Here is a 25003-nt window from a genome sequence, read left to right as displayed (position 1 = left end):
CATTGCTTAGCTTGAGGTCGTAGAACAATAATAATAATCAAAGAAAATACAGTTGAGAGTGTTTATGCATTAGAATAATTAAACCAATAATTAAAATACAGCTCAGGTTTGTATTTTTGTTTTAAACCCTTGCATGGCTTTTTGTAAGATCTTTTTCTCAGAAACTTTGCATGCATTGGGTGAGATGAATGAGGGGAGTGAACAAAATCAAGTTCATCTATTTGCCTATGCATGCTTTAAAATTTGCTTTACTCCTTTCTGTACTGTTATGTATTCAGCTGTGGTGCTGTGTAACAGTGGTCAAGACTTTGAGACCTTCATAATTAACAAAAAAAGCCCAAACCAAGGCAACATCCACAGAAGGGACTTTTCAGCGCAAATGAACACAATCTCATCAGTATTCAGTGATTAGCTGATACTCCCATATATTGCCATTAAAACAGAAATTGCTCTGGAGGCACAGGAATTGTAGGATGAGTCAGAATTACTCACGGGTACCACTCATCTGTGAGCATTAGCACACCCTTATTTCAGAAGTGCACATGCATAGTGAATGCACAGCTGAAGCTCTGTATGCTGAAAGAGGTTTGACACTGTGGTCTGGTTATCTTTTGAGATCTCTTGCTCAGCTGCACAGTGCCTTCAAGAAGTCCTTGGCTTTTCCTTTGGAGCTGAGCAGCCCAGTGATGAAAGCACCCAATATCCACAAGGAATTCAGTCCTGATACAGCTCTGTCTTTTACCAAAAGCATAGGATCTATTTTATGATCTCCTGTGGTGCAAGACATGAAGTAGATGATGCCTTACTGCTTTTCTCATTACTCTGTCTAAGCAGTGAAGAAAGGTCTGTTCCTCCTTTTAAAGTCTAACACTTAACTGGAAAACAGTTCTCTAATACACCACTGGAAACATCCATTCACAACTGAGAGAATTCTCAGGAGGAGTTTCTCTTTTGGCACTTATAATATGAAACCCAGCAGTCCTTTACGTCTTTGCTCTCATGTATGGGTCTTCATCTTTCCTTTCTTAAAGTCTGGAATTTGTGCTGCCATTTTCAGCAAGGCACAGTTGACCTCATGCATACCCTAAGATCTGAGAGTTCCAGAGCCCCATTATTAAATGATATTCTGTGGGATCACCTGTCTTTTGTTTGTGCATTGTTAGCATGGCTAAACTCCTGCTGGTCTCCACTTCCCTCCCCTCCTTGTGGCATTGTCTGTAAGCTGAACAACAGAGCCTTTGCTCTCAAACATTGAATTCAATGCTATTTCCTGAAGTATTTTCTCAGTCTTTGTCAAAGACTGCTTGTATTAAGTGCTGTAAAGCAGCTGTTGAACTCTCTACTTTAGCCTTGCATTGAGGCACTTAGAATCAATCTAGGTTGGAAGGTCATCTGGTGTGCAGGTCATTTGGACTGAGCTACCCTGTAAGTAAAACCCACTTAAATCTGTTTGCTCACAGCCTTCCAGTCAAATTGAAGTATCTCAAGGATTTCACAGCTGCAGGATAGATTTTGCACTATGATTGCTTGATTTTACCATGGTTTTCTCTCTTAGACTTTTGATGACCTAGAAGAAGCTGCATGAAGTTTGGGGTTTTTTTGGTTTGTTTTTTTTTTTTTTTTTTTCTTGTGGTAAATACTTGGATTTTGCACAGGCCAGATCTTCTTAAAGTACTGGAATGGTGTGCCCAGGGAGGTGGTGAAGTCACCATGCCTGGATGTGTTTTAAAAAAGACTGGATGTGGCACTTGGTGCCATGGCTTAGTTGAGGTGTCAGGGAACAGGTTGGACTCAATGATCTTGAAGGTCTCTTCCAACCTTGCGATTCTGTGATTCCTTTGGAATCCTGGACAGATGCTGCCATAGGATGCATATGGGCAGAATACTTGGAACATTTTGAGGAAATCTAGTTCAGAAGAGTTTGGAAGGGTGAGGAGAGGGCAAAATGAAACATGAAAAAGGATTTCTGGTACTTAATTTGGTGAAGCAGAAACTGAAAATGCCACCTGAAAATCTCAGGTAATCAGCGGTTTTTTCAGTGCATGAATATTTTAAGGACCATTTCTTAATGCACCAGATGAGATTTGTTTAACTTGATCTCTGTAAATGAACATTTCCTCTAGCAGAACAGCTGTTTGAAGACTGCCTTGACCTCTTAAGGAGCACTATTGTGACAATTTTAGGACAATATTCTTGCAGATCTCTTCTGGCAGCAGTTAACAATGGTTTCCATCCTGGATGGTCTTACCAGATCTGCTAATGATGTGTGAATTTTCAGCCAGCAAGTGGAAGAAAGGGCCAAGTGTCTTCATTCAAATGTAATTAGTTGAGAAATGGAGTTCTGCGCTCTTCATTTTCACTTCTTTGATACACTCGGGTTGCTGGCCAATGAGCATGACCCAGGATGAGGACAAGGACTTAGATCTGTTTAGAGACTAACTATGTCCAATTCCATCGATTTAACCCAGGCCTCATAAGGTCTGTATTGCTGGATGGTCCACCCTGTTCCCAAAACAGAGAAAAGTATAGCAAATCCCTTTCCCTGTTCCTAACCCTAAATGCCAATTTTTGACTGTTTTCCTCGAGATGAATGTTTCCTTGTACATAAACTGTGGCATGTCTCTTATTTTGTTGTTCTCCACAAGACGATTGATCTGTCTGTACTATGTCCTCATTCTGAACTGCTCTCCACACCACTGGTCTGGCATCTTGTTGCTGGTCATGATGATCTTCTTGCTTGTGAATTCCACAGAGGTGGGAATTCCATTCACGGGGACCTTATGTGGATAGCAGTCAGTCAGCCGGAGCAGCTCACAGAACGGGAGGCAGCCATAGAAGTCATCCGTGACTGCTCTGTCTTTGTCTTCCCCTTCATGGCCATCCCGCCATTTTCCCGCCATTCTCCTTGGGCCTTGTGGGAGTGTGACTGCCTTGGGAGGCGGCCCAACAGCTCTTGCCTCACCCTGGTGGGCCAATGAGCACGTCGGCTTCAGTTTCAAAATTGCGGTTGCTGGCCAATCAGGAGTCTCAGATCTCTGAGGCCAGGCGCCCACTTGACATAGGCCTCAGGGAACTCTTGCGCGATTTCCGCCATTTTAGTTCTGGCCTTCATGGCGGCAACAGCTCCCGTGAGGCGAGTCCGGTGCCCTCAGCCCACACAGACCCCTACCTGGCAAAACACGTCACGTTCTTGGCTGCAGGACTGCTCATTGTCTTCATGGGACCCACAGGCAACTTCCAGGTGAGCTCAGCAACACTTTTTTCAGTGCTGTCAGTCTTTCTTTCTTCTTCAGTTGCACATAGCCTCGAGGCTATGATGCCTCAGAGCCTCATTTCCGGCTGTGCGGAAGTGCGCTCTGAGGGCTTCAAGACTCTTCACGGCTTCGTAGTCTGCTTTGGTTGGGTTATTTACAGTAAAAACCCACTTACATGAGGGATGGGAGTTGGGATGGGACACCTTTGGCATCGGGGCACCAATGGCTTCACAACTGGAGGACATGAGGCCTTTGGATTTCAGCATTCGGCCTCTGTCCCAGAGTGTGCTGTGTCCCAAAGTGGTCAGCGGGCAGTACTGCAGCAAAGAAGGTGACATGTTTTGCCAGTGTTTAGTAACAGCGAAATCTGTTATTACAAATTTATTGGCAGATCTATCCCAAACCTCCTATACTTAGACAATTGGCTTTTAACCCTTCAAAGTATAAATCAGTGTTTCTGATAATTTTGGTTGTGGGGTTTGTTGTTATGGGGTTTTTTTTTCCTTTGATGGCACTTTTCATTGTTGTTGACGATGACTATGGCAACTTTTTATAAAGAAAAAAATTAAAAGGCCAACTTTTCTTGCAAGAGGGGAAAGCAAACCCCCCAGAAAGATCTCTTATCACCCTTTTTAGAAGTACGTTTCTTTCTCTTCCTAAGTCTTCTCTGGCCCACAGATTAGAAATGATGATATTTCCAAGAAGATTCCTAAGTCCCCAAGAAGAGATTTCTTGCAGAGGGGAAGTTGTGATTGCTTTAATTTTGCAGGATTCATACCATCCAATCTTTATAAAAACCTGTTGGGTTGGTAGCTATTTCTGACATGCTTCTTTCTCCCATTTTGGCTGTGTATGAAGGTCTATTTTTAACCTTTTTCTCAGGGGAAATCCCATTCATATCATAGTGCCACTGCTTCTCATAACAAAGTTCTGTTGTAGTACCCACACAATGCTATATTCTTTCTCAAAAACTGGCATGAAATCTGTACTTCTGATGGTCCTAGTGGGGGTCCTTTTATTGGGAGATACCGTCAAACTTATTTTTCTATTTTAGTATTACAGTTTTAAGTACTGTAAGTGCCTTGAAATCTATCTCACTTGAAATCTATCTCATAAGTTGGGTATAACAGGACTAATTTGGTAGCCTGGTGGATATCCAGGGAATTTTTGAATTGTGACTCTTTCTTGACTTGTATTGCATCTGTATCCCAAAGAAACTCTCTCTATTTTTGGGAACCATGGGAAAACATTTTTGTTCCTTCAGTCATTTCTTCTGCAAATTAACAAGTATATTGTTTCTGCCTTACTTGTAAAAGAAGAGACTGATTCTCTTTCAGAAACATAAGATTAAATTTAGCTTTAACGATGCTTCTTAAGGCTTACATCTCAGTCTGTAATATAAATCATCATAGCAGTTGATGCACTGTCTAAAAGCATCTTATCCAGGAGGCAAAGATCACTCTGGGCTTTATTCACTTGATTTACTTTGTTTGTTCTCATTATGTCAATGAAATTGGTATCAGCTTATTTGAGGCTTAAGTCAGGAGGGATCGTGTGAAGAGTGTTGAACCAACACACTCTGTTAGTGCCTGGATAGTTGTGCAGTTCCTCACGTTGACTTTTAGTTAAGAATCATTTTTTTTCCACTGGACTTCACCAGATCTTCATCATTGTTCGTGTTCTACCCAGCCATTTTTGATTTTTCTTACATCATATGATCAAGTTTATTGTGTATATTCTACATAAGTATATTTGTAAATATGTAGGTTTCATTCATACCAGAGTTTTGACTGAAAATCATGCAAACCAGGAGAAATTGTGTTGGCCAGAACTTAAACCTCCCAGTTTAAGTCCTCTCTTTAGGACATGCAATTAGCTAATTAGCCAAGCATATTTCTCATTCAGAAAATGATCATAGAATTAAGTCAGTAACACAGCAGCTGTCCATGTAAGGAGCAGGATGAAATAAATGTACACAAAGAGACCCAAAAAATGCTCTTTTTCTTATTTGCATTGTCTTTACAAAGTTCTCAGCTATTCAGTTACTGACATTAGTTAGGAATTAGCTTTGCTGTTGCTATTTTTCTTTTCATTTTTTTTTCTTTTTGACTGAGGAATAGCTAACTCAGTGTATTATCTGCAAAAATGACACCCTGCAACATGTGATGGCAAAGGTTGCCAACAAGTGGAAGTGTATAGATGTTGAAAGTGTGAATCCAATCTAGAGCCTGGGGAAACTCCATAAATCAGTAGTTTGGAAGTGCATTTATTTATGGTTATAAGCTTTCACCCCTGAGACAAGTAGAAATAAAAACCTGTCATATTCCACCTTTACTACAAGGTCATTACAAAAAGCTTGCCAAGGCTGTTGTAGTAGCATAGCGGGATTTGAGACCTGATTGAAATTTTTCAGATATTCCAGTGCCATTGAAGTAGAGGAGCTCTGCTTTGTAAAATCTTGTGATGTTTTTATTCAAAGTACAGTTTTAACTTCTAAAGGTAGAATTTTCATATGTCACTTAAAGGTATTAAAAGCACCTTTAGTATTTGTAAGTGATTGTACTTTCAGAGAGAATAAGAAAGCCAATGTAGCCTTTATAACATTCCTTTACTGTCTCTTTGGTATTTCCTCCCCTGTAGTTTAGTCACTGCTTACAAAGGCTGTGCTTTCCTCCAAGGAGTAAATTCTGTCCATTGGTTAAACTTGTGAGGCTGAAACGTACGGATTTCAGTTTTCCTCCATGATTTCTTATGGATGTCAAGGGTCAGAGTTTTCTCATATTCAGCATTTCTGATGAGGAAGAAAGTGGTGATGTAGAACCAAATTTTATGCTTGTCTTTGAAGACAGTCCACAGAGAAACAAAAAGCCAGAAAAGTTTGGAAGTGAAAAAGTTTTTAAAATGACCATGTTAAGAATGAATAAGGACTGTGAAGGTCAGAAGTTAAAGTTGTGTTGGGTTGAATTTTTTTAAATATCCTCTTAAATGCAAAATTCCATTAGATCAAGACACTAGATTATTTCATGGTTCAGCTTTCCATTAGATAATGTAAGACATTATGTCACAAAAAATCACACAAATTTACTTAAGTATATCATATATATACCGTTTGTCCTAGAATTTGGGAGAGAAACCAGTTGTCTGAGTTCTGGAGGGCTTTTTAGAGAACTCACAAAATACCTTCCTGTCCTTTTCTCTTCCTTACAAACTCCAGCAGTGATCCTCAGGGGGAAAAGCTGGAATCATAATGATGATAATAGTTCTAACAAAGTTGCTGACTGCTCTTTACTCTTTGTAATTATACTTGTGAAATACTTGGCCCTGACATCTGTAAGATCTTTCCAATATTGAGAGAGCTGAGGTTTCCCCATGATTTAATGTGTATGCAGTCAAAATGTTCACCATTGTAGTTCCTGTCAGAATTATTTTGCCATTCAAGTTCCCAAGTCCTGCTGTATAATAAGGAGACCAAAAAAAAACATGAATCAGTTTTTCATTTTTTACATGGATCAGCTCTGGAAGCAGCAGTTTGACAAGCCTACGTGTCCTCTTATGGCTTTTAATGCATTTTATTCTGTTTTCCAGAACAGATGCAAAAAACCCAGTATTAACAGTTGTGATCATATATCATTCACTAAAGTTACAGATTATTATGGAATAGAACTGCTCTAACAGCACAGAAATAGCAAAGGAAGGTACAAAGCCCCCCTGAACAGAGATTTGTAGGGGCAGGATATTGCTGTCAACATGTCCTTTTTATTTGAGAGGCATCTACACTGAGCCAATGTGTCAGTCATTTATTGACTAAATTTTTCTTTTAGTCAGTGCAGAAGAATTTGGGATGGAATAAGGACAATGTCTGTTTTCATGCTTGTGAAGTGCAACACAGCTGTGGGAGAGGGACTCCAGGAGGATGCTGCATTCTGAGGTGGACCTGGTTACCATCGGCTAAAGCATTTTGTCAGTTCTTATTCCCCAAGTTTCACATAGGCCACTCTTCCCTCCACTGTGGTTAATACAAATTCTGATTGCCTTTTTTATTTTTTCAATTTGTCTGTGCTTATTTGGGTGTTAAGCATGTGGGACTGTCTAAAGCAGTGCATTAGGAGAGCTTGCCATACTTGAATAGAGCTCTGCTGGAAATGTGGTTGCTTTATTTGCTATTTGAATGGATGTGCTGCTGTAAATCTGGTCATGGTTTTGAGCATTGAGCCCTTATGACTCCCTGCAAAGAATTTCCAAAGGCAGCACATTGCATTTCAGACACATATTGCTGTGTGCTGGCTCAGTTAAGTAATTTGTCAGATTCCAGTCAGACAAAACACTTTGCTTCAGAGTCTAGACTGTTGATTTAGGCACAATCAGAAGGATGTAGTGAGTGCCCAAGATACTTTCATCATATTTTCTACGTCCTGTGGAATTGTTGGGCATCAGTGCCTAGTATCTGGCAGTTGGTTGGAGCTGCTGCTCTGAGGCAGGTTGTCAACTTCTTTGGCCTAAATATCTAATTTTCTCAACTTCTGTTAAAGTTTGGGATTTATTTTTTTCAAAATTTCAAATAGGGAAAAGGGATAATAATAATAACAATTACATCAGGTAATAATACTGAAATAAAGGAGAAAATATAACAGTTGGTGTACAGGTTAAACCCATGATTTTTATTTTTCTGAAGATATAGACACTTTTTAAAATACAGACTTTTTTTTCAGGCTTGGTTTTGTTCCGTGTGCTTTTATAACAAAAAGAAGTGAAAAAAGGTCTTTAAGCATAAGGAATTTTTTCCTCAAATCGTCTTTTGAAAACCAGAGCACTTATAATGATTCTCCACATTTGGTCAGATCTCAAGATTTGTTCCTTAGATCTCTGTATGGGATCAAATCTTCAGAGAATTTGTTTTACCTTAGTGGTCAGTGAAACACACGGTGTTTAAATGGCTGAGGATTCACCATCACTGCTGCCATTTGTGGTTTATGTTAATTCTGTCTTGGTTTCTTAGATGAAGCATAAAGGCCTAAACCAGCTAAGGCTTTTTCATGTGTGCTGCTGTGGTTTCATAGGGATCTCTAGCTCTTTGTAAGTGAGCATTATGCTCAGCATTCCCTGGGATTCTTTCAATGGCTCAGAACTTCAAGGTCCTCCTCACATTTTAATTATGGGCTGCATATCTAGCAAAGGTATTGGAGAGCACTTGAGCAGTGTCCTTTGGAGGGATTTTTGTTCCTGTGCTGTTCATATGCTGCTATTTCAAAAAACCTGTGATTAGAGATGGTCATGGGATGATTTATGTTGATCTGTTGACCACAAGGTCTGAAGGATTATCAGAGATAAAGGAGAGAAAAATACTCAGTGTTTCTTTACATGCACATTAAAATGTTGATTCTGAGTTAACATCCTCAGTCGCTGCTCACCCTGTTGCAGAGCACCCAACTTCTTCTCTATTAAGCTGATAGTGAAGTTCGTCTCTTACAAAAACTAGCTGGCAACATCACATTGTCTTCATGCATCCTCTCAGCTTATGTAAAAGAACCAGAGCTCTGCTCGGAGTATCACAAATAATTGCAAATTCCAGAAGAAATCTCTGCCTTTTATATTTTGGAAGTTGTTGCTGGCTTCCAAAACAGATGAATCTGTTCTTCACAGATTGCTGCAACTCAATGTCAGTACCAGCACCCCAGGAAAGAAAACAAACCTCAGGTTATCCTTTTTAGGATCCTAATTCTGTGATTCTATGAAATCAGATCTGGAAGCTAAACAGGTTAACTAATAGATAAATAACATGTAATTAAAAAAAAACAAAACACCCAAACCACTGTAAATATTCTATCTTTTCATTTGTTGTTTCAGCATTCTGTTCATGGACTCCCTAGAGGCCTGCTAGCTAAAAGCCATGATTCCAACTTAGTCTTCTAAGTTTAAAGACAAATATATACAAATCTTTAAAACACTGTAGCATGACCAAAATTATTCAAAGAGAAATAAGCAAGAGAATTAAGGAGCTTGAAATAAAATGGAGTGTAGCTGTCAGGAGGGAGGGACACACTGAAAAGAAGGCCATGGAGAGGAATAGTGCAGTTGGCCTTTGCAGCAGCCAGCAGTGGAGATTCTTCCTAGGTTTTTCAGGTCCCCATGTATCATATTGAAATAATTGCTGGTTTTCAAAAGTCAGGTTTAAAGGATGCAAACAAAGATAAGGATACAAACTCCTGATTTATGTCAGTACCTGTGCACATAGAGCACATCCAACTGCTTTCCCACAGACTCACTCTTCTTTTGTTAATTGGTACTGAGAATGCTTCAGTCCTTTTTCTTTTGTGGAGGGTAACTCTCCTATTTTTTTTCTAATAGTTGTTCTTATTTCTATGCATACATTATATGTGCTGTGTGTGGCGTATCAGGAGAAAAAATATTTATTTTCATTGACAAAGAAAGAATTTACGCAAGTTTTTCAAGGCAGAAAAACTTTTTGTGCTTTTTGTGTAGTTTCCCTGTCATTGGAAACCGTTTGTTTCATGACTTAATTTCCTTCAGAAGTATCTGTTTTCATTTGTCTTGGGGAGCAGTATTTATTTTGTTTATCCATCATTGATTTCTGGAAATGTAAAGTGTGTCAGCTAATGCTTTCCAAATAGAAGCTCAGAAATGAAAGGAGAATATCAATCCCTGCATTAATGTCCATTTGCATTTTAGGCATTTAAAAGTGTGTAACACTAATGAGCTAATAATTCAGTGTTCTTTTCAGATAATGTTATGTACAGAAATGAATAGAATGAATGGTCTTCCCTACCATGGTTGGGCTTCTCTTACAGAATTCAATTTTTGTAATGATTATTGCAATGGACTGCCCATCCCACTCCTACAATAAATATTCCCCAAAAGGCAGACTAGTAAAAATGCTTTTCCAGAGCAGACATTGTAGAACTTTTCTGATCTTTGGCTTTTCCACTCTTCAAAATCCCAGGAGGAAAAGTGGCCATTGGAGCTCTGTTCAGATAAGTTTCTGGGGTTTGGGACACCAGCAGTGACCAAGGTCCAGGATTTCTCCCTAATATCTGATCTAAATCTGCTCTCTTTAATTTGAAGGGATTCCCCTTTATCCTACATGTTCTTGTAAATAATCTTCCTTTATTCACCTGCCATCTTGATCTGATCTAAATATATTCCAAAATATATCCATGCATTTATGTAGGTTAGTGACAACTGTTTTAATAACTTTACTTTTTAAAAAAATAAATTGTACTTTCTTTAGAGCTTCTGTGAAGAGCAAAGTGTTATTTCCTGTCACAATTACTCCAAAGAAGATGTCATATCAGTGATTTTGGCTGTAAAGCTGTCAGTTTTACCTGAAAAATGTTCCCATGTTTCCCAAAAATGTGAGTTTGGTTGAGTTCTTGAAGTACAATATTCAAGCCCTTTGGCTATTTCTTAAATGCAGGTTGAACATGAACAGCTATGGAGGTATTTTTGATGATCAAGACCAATCTCTGTAGGTATCACATATTTCCTCCTCTGTTTTCATTCCTCTGTAAAGCTGAGGGTTGGTTGGTTTTTGTTTGCTGTTGGTTGTTTGGTTTGATTTCCATTTGTCTCCCTCCTCAGCTGGTAATTTCATTAGTGAAACTCTGAACCCTTCCCTTACAATGACAGGTGTAATTTCTGATTTCTAGAATCAGCATATTCACATAACTTTTTCTTTTGTCAAGATTATCTTTAATTATAAGCATCTAACTTTTTCTTTTGTCAGGATTATCTGTAATTATAAGCATCTTCTCACATGTAATTTTTTATCACTGTGAATAATGCACACCTATCATTTTTTTCCCCCCTGTCATCATTTTGGTAGACAGATATTTTTCAGTCTCTTCTATTTCTAGGATGATATTTTTCCAAATGATGTAAATTGCCTGCTGTTGACTGAAGTGAGCAGAAAAGTCTCCAGTGTTTTACCTGGGATTCACTGCATCTTTTCTATCCAGCCTTCCCACATCTACCAGAAATAGTTCAACTGTCTTATAACTGCTTCCCTTGAAGCTGCTCCATGTTGGTCATTCATACTCATCCAGTGATAAATTAGAAAATGTGTCTTCTTCTTGCTCAGTTGTTCTCAGCTAATGAGATTCTAGGGTAGAGCTGAAGTTTCAATTTTTAATCCCCAAGTGCATGGGAATTTTTTCTCATTTCTATTACTGCAGTCCTAAAGGTTGTCCAGCACTTTCTGTGAGATGTATCAGCCCTCTTCTGTATGAATGATACTTTTAGATTTCACCTCTTCCTGCTCATTTGCAGGGAACAAATTCACTTATCCTTCCCAATCTACACAAGGTGACTTGCTGGTGGATTTTTTTGCTGGGGTTTTTTGGTCAAGACCTGGATATTTAGCAAGTGTAATGCTGCTAAGTGGTGGTAAAGAGGCAAGCAGTGAGATACAAAACAAAAACAACATCAGCAAAAAAATTTCTAATCTCACATAAAATATATATACTACATGGATAATAATTTCCTGATGGGTGGGTTTTTTCTTTTTCTTACCATTATTTTCTGCTGGTAATTTTTTCATTAACTTTGTAGTCATGTCATTACTTAATCTATATTCTAAGTACATAAAATAATTGAGCTCTGTGCCAGCAGAATTGTATTTGGACTAGCTGTGCATCCTTAAAAGACTTTATTGCACATTTCCTGGTTTTTGCACCATTTTGTGTTTAATTCCTGAAGTGTCTTATGTCTGTCTTGCAGAACATTCTAGTCTTGTACAGATATTGTAAATCCTAGTCCATGGTTCCTGTTTACTTGTTGGTCACATTGTCTAGCTTATCAGTACCTCATTGATGGACTTGAAAATTATTATATATCTTTTTCTCTTTTTCTTTTTTCCCGTTTTCTTTTTATCCCCCTAGGTACTCATGGCATAATTTGATATTATAAAAGCTTTCCCTTGGGAATTCTTGGTATTCAGGCATGCTCCTTGTTTCTGCAGTGATCCATGACAGCCAGGCAATGATTTTTTTTTTTCCCCTTTTTGAAGATGTGCAGCATCACTCAGTACCAGCCTTGTGCAAGGGCACAACTTGTTACTCTGTCAGCAGCTTGGGGAGCTCAGCACCTGTTCCAGGGACCATCAGAGATGAACATTTTCTGTGTCAGGTCATTTACTTGGCTTGTCAGAGTGCAAGATTATGGCTGAAAGGGTAGATTGACCTGAAAACATAAGTTTATGAATTTATGGAACAAAGTATGAGGCATAATATAGTTTTGAGTTGCAGTATAAATGTAACAGAGTCTGTCTGCCTCCCTCATTGGCAGTAAAGGAATCTGTTATGATCCTGACATAGCATTTCTTCTGATTGGACTGGCTTTAAGAGGCTTTCTCCATGCCTAGGGCACAAAAGAGGTCCTTTAATGTCTTAGAATTTCACTAGTTGGATGCTCCTTTTCTGATATCTCAAGTTACTTCCTAGGAAAACAGTTTCTGTATCTTCCTGCTCTTTTTCATGAGATAGGGTTGTCCAAATCCTTTCCCTGGATTCTGGTCAAAGCCTTTTACAGAAAAGAAGGCAAAACAAGAATTTGATGTACATGAGGCCAGTGCAAAGGGTGATGACGGGAAGGAACTCCTGAAAGGAGGAAGATGGCACTGAATTAATGAGGAAAGGATTTTTAATTAAATGCTTACACAAAGTTTACATATCAGTTAAACTAAACCATATTTCTACTGCCCAGCTTGCATAGTGATTTGAATTTCAGAATCTTTTCTGGTAAGCCATCCCATGGTCTCCCACTGCCAAGGATTTTCTGGGGTTTTTTTTGGTTTTTTTTTTTCCATTTTCAGTGTTCTGTCTCTTGTGTCACTCAAGTATTAAAGCCTTGTGGCTAAAGAGGCCTCTGTAATGGAACTTGCTGGGTTGTTCATGGCAAATTATTTTACAAACACATTGTTTCCCTGTTTCTCTCTGTTTTGTTTCCTTGAGTGTGTGATGTGAGTTTCTATTAGACACAAATTGTGTATCCTGGGGGAGCATGATAGAAAACCACAAATCACCAGTCAGCCTGAAACGTTTTGCAGCCATGCTTAAGATGTGTGTGAGACAAGTGGGGATTGTTAGAGGAGGAGCTGCTGTGCTGGAGGAGGGATCTGGGCTGGCAACAGGAGGATGCCAGGACAAGGCTTCTCCACTGGTGCCTTGGGATTGAAATAACCCATTCAGACTTAAAACCCGTTGAGCTTTGTGTTTCAGCCATTGCTTTCCCTTACCCACAGCATGGCAGTGATGGGGCTGTTGGATGTGTTACAGTGTGAAGTGAGATGGTAGCCTGAAATTTCACTAAAATAGGTTTGCTTTTTTTTCCTAAATCAGTGTGAAACTAAGCAGAATTTTTTGGATCTTGAACTCTGTGAGGCTCCAAAATGCACAGATGCTGCCTTAGATACCTTTAGATTCATTCTTGAACAGGAGAGACTGGCAGCTGAGACATACTTAGGCAGCCCAGGAAGCCTAGAAAATTGATATGAAACAGAAGTTGAAGGGAAACAGAACCTCCAACTTCTTTTATTTTCCATTGGTTTAAATTTTCTATCAAAAAGTAATGATCACAGTGTTTTCTAGTGGGGATTGACATCTATTTTTCTTAGAATAAAGGGCAAAAATGACATTTGGATTCCAGAAGAAATGTCATTTAGCTGTGTCAAAGAAAGTATCTGGGACTCTAATGACCTACTTTCCTGTTAAGTCTCTAGGCCATCGCTGAAGTTAGGAGCATAGGGAAAATACATTTCATCTTCAAAGACTTCAAGATGAGGTTTATAACTTTCTTAAAGGGAAAAAAAAATGAATCCTCTCTCCTGAATTGAGACAGATAAAGTTTCAGCCCAAGATGGATATTTGTCCCTGAAGATTTGAAAATTCACACCATCTGCTTTAAATGAGAAGTTAAAATAAAATGCACTGTGTTAGACCAGTGTATTCACTTTGAAAAGAAGGTGAAAATTATAAACTTTTACTTCTTATAGGTCTAAATAAATAGAAAAGGCTTTGGGTAGCACAAATAGCACAAGGACTGAAAAATACTCTCATATATCCATGGGTCCTAAGGGTAGTTACAGATGAAGTGGCTCAGTCATGATATTTTAGAAGTTGTGGCAAGGTGGTGAAGTTCCCACTGGCTGCAAAAAAAAGGAAATATAACCCTCATTTTTAGAATAAAAAAAAAAAAAGGAAAGATCTATGAGACTTTAATCTGGAAGAGGGTAGTTTTAGATTAGATTTTGGGTGGAAATTCTTTTCTGTCAGAGAGAAGCTGAGCATGTTCCATCCCTGGAAATGTTCAAGGCCAGGCTGGATGGGGCTTTGAGCAAGCTGGTCTGATGGGAGGGGTCCTGCCTGCGCTAGGGTTGTTGGAACCAAGTGATCCTTAGGGTTCTCCCAACCCAAAACATTCTGTGGTATGATTCTGTGGTATTTGAATTGGAATCAGAACTGCTTTTGAGTATTTGGGGGAAAATGACACTTGGTATTTTCCTGACATGTCATATTAAGGCAGGTTGAATATCAAGTGTGTTTCACCATATTTTTAGCTGAATCTGATGGCTTTCCTACAGATTTTGATCCCTCTGTCTTAGGAAACAATAAAGTGCTCACAACCACGAGTGCACACGTGTATCAGGTAACCAAGCAGGCTCACAATGACTCTGCATGTGGGGGTTTCAGATTGATTTCCCATCTTCTGGAACGAGCCACATGACAGACTGCTGTGTCCTTATGTGCTTCCAATTTGGATGGGAAAACCTGCACTTGGTTTTGATTGTGCCTGCTCAGAATCCCTGCTCTCACTGCAGCTTGTGGAGTTCAGTGAGACAACCAGAGAGAGATGCTAACTTAGGTGTTGAACCAGAAATAGCACAGCTAGGGCATAGCTGTGCATCCAAGCAGTCTGGGCACATGGATGGAGGAGCAGCAGATGGCTTCTGGATCTCACTGCCTCAGAGCTGAGAAGAGCTCTTGCATTGTGCCTCATTGGGCCACATTGATATTCCCCACACTTCACTGTTCTGAAGCCATCCTTATTTTGAAAGAAGCAAAAGGGTTTTTTTGGAAATTACCTGTCCATGATGGAGGGAATATCAAATTGACATATCATGCTGGATCTTGAATTCTCAAATGCCTTTTTTTGTTCATGAAACTTAGTGCATCACTGCAATCAGTATTTCAAAGCTTTATGTAGCTGCATCACTTGAGGAAGGGCTGTGTGGTGAAGGTGTTAGCATTCAGAAACACGTAATCATGAGCATCATTATATGCAGTGCTTTTATTGAACAGCTCTGGGCGTCAGGGGTGCAAACCCAAATCTGACTCCGACATGGGTTCAGTATGAACATGTTTTTATATTATAGCATTATATAACTTCATGTTAATTATTAAACTTATATTGTTTTATTGTATACATAGATTTCATCCAAGCATGGGCTCCTTGTGGTCCCCCTCAAACTTCTAACATAGTTTCTCATGATTCTTCTTACGATAAACAATAATATTTAATTACTAAACAATCATCACATCTAACAATTATATAATTTATCATATACTGCTTACGCATGTGCAATTTCACATGATCTGGCAAACGCAAAGCCTAACATTTTCAGAGTCTATTTTTAACATTTTTCCAGGGCCCCACTAAGTCTAGCTTCTTTCTAATTCCCTGAATTTTATGATTTTAAACCCTTTTACTATCAAGGAGGAGGTAGATGAGAAGAAAAAAAAAAGTGGAAGGAAATGGAAAAGACAATAATTTTATGTTAATTTTTCAGTATATTCATTTTTGTGTTAGTGGCAATTACTCTTCACAAAATGTTGGACCTGAGTAAAAGGAAAAAGGAAAAAAGGTAATATTTCTGTCTCCCACTCATTCAATGGCTCTCAAGCCCTCCTGTACATGAACTCCAGCACCTTAGCACAGTCGTGTTGGAGCTTCCTGCATAATTCATCATAAAAGAACATGAGGCATTCAGCAGTCAGTGCTCATTCAGAGATGTTCTGCATTACTAGCAGCAATGGTAAATATGCCTGCTCCATACATAATTTATGGTTCTCAGCAGAGATAGTTTTATGCTTCATAATAGGCTAGCTTTGATCCCTTAAAATTTGTTTGTTCAACTTAGGGGTTGGGTGCAAAACAAAGACTTTAAAATCTCTTTCTTGCATTGCTTGTTTGAACAGTCGTCATTTCCCCATCCCGTTAACAAGGCTGAAATTGTTTCTGACCCACTTTTGGGGAAATGAGCCTTCCTGTAATGGATTTTGTGTGTAAGACTTTTTATTAGCCAATTCCCTCCACACACAACTTGAAGTAGAATGAAAATTGGTTTAGAAACCTTAGTATAGCCTATTCTGTGCTTCTGCTTAAAGAATTTATTGTTATTTCTTGTGACCTGTAGGAGGAAAACATAGATAAACCTTGTGTTCTGTGAATCCCTCTTTTAATGCTGTGATACAGCTAGAGACTGTATATAAATGTGTAAATGAATGTGTTGGAACTCATTGAGACAATTCCATTCTTCAAAATCAGTAAGTTCTTAAGGTAAAAAACAAAACAAAGGAGCAGTTTTAAATGTTTCCATTTCCATCAATATTTCAAAACAAAATAACAACTAACTAACAACTGTGCATATCTAAATGAAAATTCTCATTGCTCCTCTCTGCATTTTAAAGACTGTAAAGTCTGGGGATTTTTTTAAACAGAGTATCATTAGAATTGATGAATTTCTGTGGCATGTATCCATTTGTCATTTAAGCATTTTCTGATGGAGTTGTTCTTTCATCTTTCTTGATGCAATTTTCCCTGTCCCGCTCGCTGTTTTGTTTGGTTGAGTTTTTTTCCCAGTGATTGCTATACTATAACCTATTATCATTCTTTGTTTTTAAAAGCCTTCTTCCTACCCAACCTATTTCAGCTATAAAATTTCAGAATTGCTAAGTGGTTTTCATTTCTTCAGCAAATAGTAAGACCTGCCCTTTGGAAATTTGGTCCCTTTTATACATGGCAAGTTAGGCATGTTAAAGGCTGATTTAAAGTTGCTTGTCACTGTTCAGACTTCTTGTCATAAGCTTTTTTCCCCCTCCAGTTACTGATGTTTCAGTCCTTTGCAGGTAGTCTGCCCAAAGAAATGATTTAAATGTTCTTTGTTTGCAGTTCAACTTTTTTTTTATTTTCTTCTGACTAGTCCTTGCTGCATCAGATTCAAGTTGTGTAGTGACGTCTTCAAGGCATAACAAAATTTTAGTCCCTCTCTACTTTCTGCTGTTACATTTTATTGTTTTAAATATTGGTGGGTGGGGTTTTTATTTTTGTTTGGTTGGTTGGTTTGTTGTTGGTTTTGGTTTTTTTTACATAATGTGGATTCTTGGCTATTTTAATGATATTAAATTAAGCCTACATATACACCATAAATTCAAGATGAAAAACGGGGTAAAGATTTTTTACCATCCTTTTGTCTTTTCTTCTGTAGTCATGAATCTTTGTGTCATCACAGACCAAAAAAATTTTTCTGACTTTTTAGGAATGTGTTTTTTGGAGAATGGGCACAGCTTTTCTATCTCATCTTTAATAGCACAGTGACACTAGGAAAGTTACCTTCTACTTTTCACCTCCTTTTGCTATTTTAATACTTTTGGCTGACTCATCTGTAAGTATAAGGGAGAAAAAATAAGAAATTTACTTACCTGTTGAAATTTCTTGTCTGGCAGAGCTAGAAAAAGTTGCTTGTAGCAGTGAGGGGGAGTCAGCTTCTCATTGTATAACTGTGTTGGAACAGATGTTGTGAGATGTCATGATCTATTTGATTGAATGGATGCAGTTTCTGTAATTGTGGAGCAAAACTTTGATTTAATCTCTCCCTTGCAGTAATCCCCGTGTTTGCATTTATTCATGCAGAGTTTGCTGCACGGGCTCCAAGGGCTTTCTGCAATCACTGCTTTGCTTTATATTTTGTTCCAATCTATTGGAACAGAACTTCCCATGTCCAAACAAATGTGATATTGCTTTGGGGAGTGAGAGGGGTTGCTGGTTTTGTTGATTTTTTGTTTGTTTGTTTTTCTTTTCCTTCTTCCCCATGATGCTGGCCTTCTGTGTATGAAGCCTGAAGCAAGAGTATTTGTAACATGAGTAGTTAGAGCAGTCAAAAGCAAGTGAGTTTTCTGCATCACTGTGCTAGTTCTCAAACACAGACTGGGATAGAACTTTTGGACTTTTCCTTGCCCTTGTGCCAGCATCTCAGTGCATTTGATGTGGCTTTTGGAACAGAAAAATCAGATTGCAGCAGCATTACAGCATACAGTCGTTTCTTTCACATTTTCATTTGTATCCAAAAAAGACAGTTCTTATGTCTTGCTGCTCTGTGACAAGTTTCATGTTGTTTGGTTTTACATTTGTTTTTTTTTAATTAAAGCTCCAGGTCTCAGAATTCCTGGATAATATTTCTTTTTCCCCAAATGGTGCTGCATAAAAAATTGGAAATATTTATGCTAATCAAAAATCATAATTTTAGTTGTTGGGTTTTCCACCTTATTTTTATCCTTTCTTGGAGCAGATTCATTTGCTTAAAAGATTTCCTTTTCTTGATAGTATTTTTGGATGGAGCTGTTCAACCTATTTTAAAGTAAAGGTTAGTAGAAAGAAAATTCTCTTTATGGTCTAGTGCAGGTCTACAAGAACTGTATATTAATGGTTCATGCTGAAAACCTAAGGAGGGTTTAGGTGGTTGTTTTTTTTTTGTTTGTTTTGGTTTTTTTTTTTTTTTTTTTATTCCACTCTTATCCCAACACAATGCCATTAAAAGCTATTTTTACAGAAGGCATCTTCTAAGAACCTGTATATACTCCTAGAAAAGAAAGTTTCTATGCATGGGGAATGAGATCCTCCAGCTACAGTGAAGTATTATTTTGAAATAATTTCCCAGAAGCAGTAGAAATAATGTTAGAGTCTTTCAGTGAAACAGACTCTACAATGTTGGCTCGTTTGGGGATCATAACAGTTACCTTGTTTTGGTTTGGTTTTTTCCTGTGAAAACACAGAGCCAGAATTATGTGTAACTGAAAGACAACCAATTATTCTTGGCCTTTTAAATATGTGAACTCCCTTTTTGAATTATTATTATGAGTTGTTTCTGTAAGTGAACTTAGTGAAATATTTAGGAGAAATCTGGCCAAATTTTGACTCATCTTCTGTAATCCTGCTGCATTGTTATTCAGCCCCATGCATCTGTTTGCACAGAAGTAGTTCCTGCTCACAAGAAATCACAGATGTGTGGTTCAGTAATGATTTTCTCTCTTACAAGCCGATATCAGAGAAATCCCTGGCAGTCCCCATGAGCTGGGCTCCCTGATTGAGCTCTGCCATCCAGCCTGGGACAGCTGAATCCCCCTCATGTCACAGACTGAGTTCAGGGTCTGGCCAGCCTGGCAGGGCAGTGGCAGCAGCCCTTGGCAAGGGAAATGAGCATCTGCAGGGAAGCAGCAGAGAGATTCCAGACTCTGCTGCCAGTGACAGAGGAAGGTTGATCTACCAATCCAAATCTCTCATACAGGAGGAGCATGCTTGACAAAAGGCTTCAAGCCAATTGGTTTCATGTCTGAAAATAAAAATTCTTAGTGGAGGATGTCTAAATTAGACATGATTTAATTACACATCAAATTAATTGAGAAGATCAACTTTTCTTTTTTGCCTCTGAATTTTTTAGACATGGATTATTTTACAGCAAGCAACACTTCCAACTTTTGACTCATATTGGCATTACTGTGCCGATAAATCCACGTTCATCATTCTGGGAGAGCTGAAGAATGGGAAGCCCAAACAATGCTGTAAGAAAGATTGATGAGTGCATGTAATAGCCTGTAATTCCATGGTGCTCAGGAGAACTCGCTCAGGCTTTTTATACAGTGCATGAGAGTAAAAGATGTCTTCACTGCTATCATTCTTTGTGTTCCTTTGATTCTCAGAGTCGAGCAGAAGGAGCAACATCTAAAAGTGAGTAAAACAGCACTTGAAAGCTAGGCTTTTACTAAGGGTTTGGAAAGAATTTGTTATGGATTTTCTGTACTTTCTCAAAGTGGGGGATACATAACTATTGAAATGAAGATTAAAAAAGGCAATATAATGATGTTGCAGAGGACAGTGAACTTTATTCCACAGCTGCCTGGCCCAAAGGAGAAATATGGAAGATATACACTGGTGATGGAATTTAACTTAGCTCAATAATTTAGTTGATATGATTTTTTTTTCTTGTGGTTCTGTGAAAGAAAGTCAGGAAGATCAGTAAAAGTGATGGTAACAGTGTGAATTGGGGTATAGTGTGGAGATAGCTGTGCTTGCTCTAGGTCAGAAATGGAGAAACAGTAAAATGAACCCTTGTAGGACTTGTCCTGTGGCCACTTTGCACTGCTGGTTTTGAAGAGAAAACACTAAACACTGCACTACCATGCTGAAAAGAAAAAAAGAGTCCAAGTGTGACAAATGCCTGGAGCCTGGGTATTGACTGAGAAGAGATTTGAATGATGGGCAAAGTCACCCTTTGTGCTGCTTGGTGTGCTCTGTGCTCAGAGGTGTAGGACTTTGTGCACCCTTTTTAAGCTGTATGGCTTCATCACAGAAAATCCCCACTGCATTATCAGCTCCCCTTAAAAAAAACCCACATTTTTCATGTCTTTATAATCTCAGCTAACTACTCCACAAGAAAACCAGTTCCTCTGCAATGGCTGCAAAGGAGTCTGCATCTAGAAACACGTAGATGTGTGTGGGTATAAAATCTGCAGTAGCAGTGTTAATCAAGCACATTGTGTTCCAAGCACTTGCTCATTTGCTTTGTCAGTGTTCATAAACAAGTGCATGGTCTTGAGAATACAGAAATCTTGATACTCAAAACAAAGGCACTTGGTGAACAGGATCACTTCTCTTGCTTTCCTCTCATATATGGTGTTTCAAGCAGGGATTCTGATAGCTCTGTGGAAGAATGCCAAGAATGAGATGCTTTGTGCAAACTGAGAGGAAAAAATTAGCTGAATGAAAGCAGGCAACAAGATGTAGAAATATGCATGTTGCATTTTCTTCTCTGTAGGTCTAAAAAACTAACAAAGTCCAGCTAGGGGGAAAAAAAATAAAAATACTTATTTTACTCAAATATAGGACAGGCTGTGCTTGAAAGTTACAAAAATTATTATGCTCATTCTGAAGAGCTGTTGTATGTTATGTGTTTTCAAAACTTAACCTTAAAATTCCTAAGTTCAGAAACTCCCATTTAACTTGCATTACTCCACTTTGAAACACATTAATTCACTGTAATCCTCTTTTATTTCTTCACCTGAGAAATGCACTCTGCTGTCTGGAAAAAGTCTTGTTATCTCAATCTGTTCAACAGATGTTAGTCATTGTGTCTCCTCCTCCCCTCTCCTGCCCTCCCCTGCTATGCAAATATGGTCTTTGACATTTATATTTCCCCAATGGGGAAATATATTTCCCTGCTTAGGGTAGGTGTTGTAACTGTTTAAAAAAAGATGAAAATCTCTATATTAAAGCTAGTATATCAGTTTTGTAAATTTTATCATGCATCCTTCTCTACCATGTAATTTTTCCTGTAAAATACAGGAGGTGAGGTAATGTTAGTGTGACCAGGAACAGAATTTTTGTCTATCCTGCAAATTTTACCAGAGCAGACATTTTATCAAGCATGAAGAGAGTTAAATATTTTGGGGTTTTTTTTCTCTTTTCTAGAAGACAACTTTATAATAGGTACCAAATAACCTAGATAATAATTCATTAAATTATAAAATAAAAGGCTTCAACTAAAATATTCTTACAGCCAAGTAAGAAATCTACTCAACCATTACTGACATTGATTCAATGACCTAGAAGATTACTTTAATGCACATATCAATTTACTGGCTGGTTTCTTACCTTTGAGTGGATTTTAAAAAAAATATATTACTTTGCAAAACTGTTATTGTTGAGAGCCCTTGTGGACCACGTGTTATAAAATTCACTAATTTTTTTATATTAAATCAATTATAGAGTTATTGTAGCCTCTTAGGTTAACCTTTTTATTTTTTTTTAAAGTTGAACTTAGCTGTACAGATATGAGGGTATTTATATGGAGCTGATTAATTTGATTCTTTGCTTTTTGAATACAGTTAATTTAAGTGTGATTCTCCTTCCAGGGATTCTTTGTGCAAAAGGGCATACCTAAATATGATTTTAAGGAAGACAAAAAAATTTCCTAAGAAAGATGCAATTTTCTAATTGAAAGTAATTGATGAATAGAGTTATTTTGTCAGCCTGTTGGATAGGAATTAGGCTTTTTTGTTAAAAAAAGATAAAGGCTTCAGCCCAGATGACACTGAAGCTAATGCTAATACTGCTTGGGGAAATTCAGAAGTCACTTCTGAGTTCCTGGTTCTGCCACTGACTTCACATAGGTGCCCCTATCCTGTCCCTTTTTGTACTTTCTGAGGAGTCATAATTTAATTGTCTCATGAGAGAGGAATAATGAATGCCCATATCTAAAAATATTTCTCATAAATGCATAGAGTAAAGAAATTGGGATTTTTTTCGCTGATCCCTATTGTTAAACTAAATTATTACCTTTAAGAGCAGTAAGGGCAAGAATTTCAAGCAAATATGATATTTGGGTTGAAGCTTTTTATTCATAGACAAGTGGAAATGACAGACTTCATGGTGAATTCTCACAAATAAAAGGGATCCAAAGGTCAAAATAAAAAAAGAAACACATTCTAGAATAAGAGCTTAGAGATTTTGAATAAGAGACTGTTCCTACCACCCACTGCTAAAGGGAGGTCAAGTGATGAAAAAATAAGGTTTCAAAAAGCAGTTTTTGAGGACAGCTAGAGAATTCAGGAATATAATTTCCTTTAAATTACCATATAATCATAGAAACAGAGAATGGTTTGGGTTCTAAGGGACATTTAAGTTCATCCAGTTCCAACCTGGGCAGGGACACCTTTCACCATCCCAGGCTGCTCAAAGCTCCCTCCAGCCTGGCCTGGGACATTTCCAGGGATGGGGCTTTGAGCAGCCTGGGATGGTGAAAGGTGTCCCTGCCCAGGTTGGAACTGGATGGGCACCCTGTTCCATATTTTAAATTACATTTTTAAAAATTTAAATTGCTCATGTCCTAAATTCCCTTAAGAGTTTCCATTGTCACAGTCTGTACAATCTGTTAGGGGCATGATGCTGAATGCAACTTGCATTTAGGCATTGCTGAATTTATATTGGCAGGGAAATAGAAGACCAACATATGAACATATATGTCTAATTTATATCTGGGTATTAACCTAAAGTTCAATAGCACAACAGGGGAAGTTTAGGGGATGTTTTAAAGAGCCCAGGTTTGTGTTTAGCTACACGTGAGGAGCATAGCATTTGTAAATAACACTCTTAGAGAGGAATGGGGGAAAAAAAAATATCATTATCCAGCACCACGCTCAGTGAAGCCACAGCAGCTTTTTGCTGTCTCTGCTGCTGCATGGCACACATCCAGATATCTGCTGTACTAACACTTGCTCCTGGGAGGAGATGGAGAAAAAAGGGTCCATAAGGTTCCCATTGGCCTAGACAACTGAAACATCTGCTAGATTCATGAGCAGCTTGCTGGCCTAAGTCAGCAGGGAGAGCTGCTGCAGATCAGCACTGTCATGTCAATGGATATTTCAGAGACCACAGGGAGCAAAAAAGAAAGGCAAGAGAGTAAGTGATTTTATTTCAAAGTACACCCAAGTCTAATGCAGTTTTGCATGGAGTGATATCTAAATTGCATAAAATTAGAGCCACAGCTACAACTGATCTGCATGCAAGACTCATTAGGGAAACAGGTACAGGAAACAATAGAGGATCCAATCCTAATCTTCTAATATCTGCTAACAGGAACAATTCACTTGGTTCTCAGATGAAATTTGCCAAAAAGCAATCACCTGAGAAAGCCTTCTCTTCACTCAGAAGGTAGCACAGGAAGAAGCCTCCTCTGTCATTCTGAAATACAAGTAGTGTTGTTGGAAGGGAAAGGGCCGTTCTTTGCTGGGACACAGAGCAGAGAGAAAGAGCAAGTGTTGAGGTAACATGGAGAGAGGGCAGAGTGGAAAATCCATCCTTTTTTGCCTTTGATTTCTGTAGGTCAAGCCTGGCTTCTGATGCCTAAAAGTGTAGTCTGGCCTAAGTAATTTTGTTGTTTATAGCTTGGTGCCACTTAGGCTCACAAAGGCTGCTACAATTGTATAAAGCAGTTATTCTCCAGACCAATTCCTGCCCTTATTTTATTGTGTAAACCAAGAGAGGGGAAAGCAACCCATCAAGTACAAAGTCAGTTTTAAAACTGTTGTTTTGTACTTGAACTTTCTGAGCTTAAACAGAGCTGTGATGTCCTCTGCACAGGGAAAAATTCAAACATCAAAGAAGGTAGATATTGACAGGATGGTGAATTCATCAGGAGTGGAAACTCTGTGAATATACAGATGATCACAAGTGGAAAACACTTTATTAATCATTCTGACTTTTCCTTTGTGAGAATCAGACCTGCTTTCTTCAGGGAACATTCCCAGATGTGTTTAGGTATTGATCAACACAAGGTCAATAAGGGAAATGCCTGTTCAGATCAAACTGCATCACCTTATTTCCTACCTTTAACACAGGGTTTCTTTTGTGTGTTAAAACACAACTCTTCAGAATAGTTTTTATATTTATGAAAGGGATTTTTTCAA

General features: G+C 38.3%; 1 protein-coding gene across 3 annotated transcripts in view; it reads left to right on the top strand.

Moving 5' to 3' along the window:
• Nucleotides 1-25003, top strand: part of CADM2 (cell adhesion molecule 2) — a 571412-nt gene that overhangs the window by 369908 nt on the left and 176501 nt on the right. The window lies entirely within an intron of this gene.

This window comes from Zonotrichia albicollis, chromosome 2, assembly GCF_047830755.1.
Source record: "Zonotrichia albicollis isolate bZonAlb1 chromosome 2, bZonAlb1.hap1, whole genome shotgun sequence".
Taxonomy (NCBI): Eukaryota; Metazoa; Chordata; class Aves; order Passeriformes; family Passerellidae; genus Zonotrichia; species Zonotrichia albicollis.
Note: the sequence above shows the minus strand (reverse complement) of the source record. Positions and strands in the feature narration are given on the sequence as shown.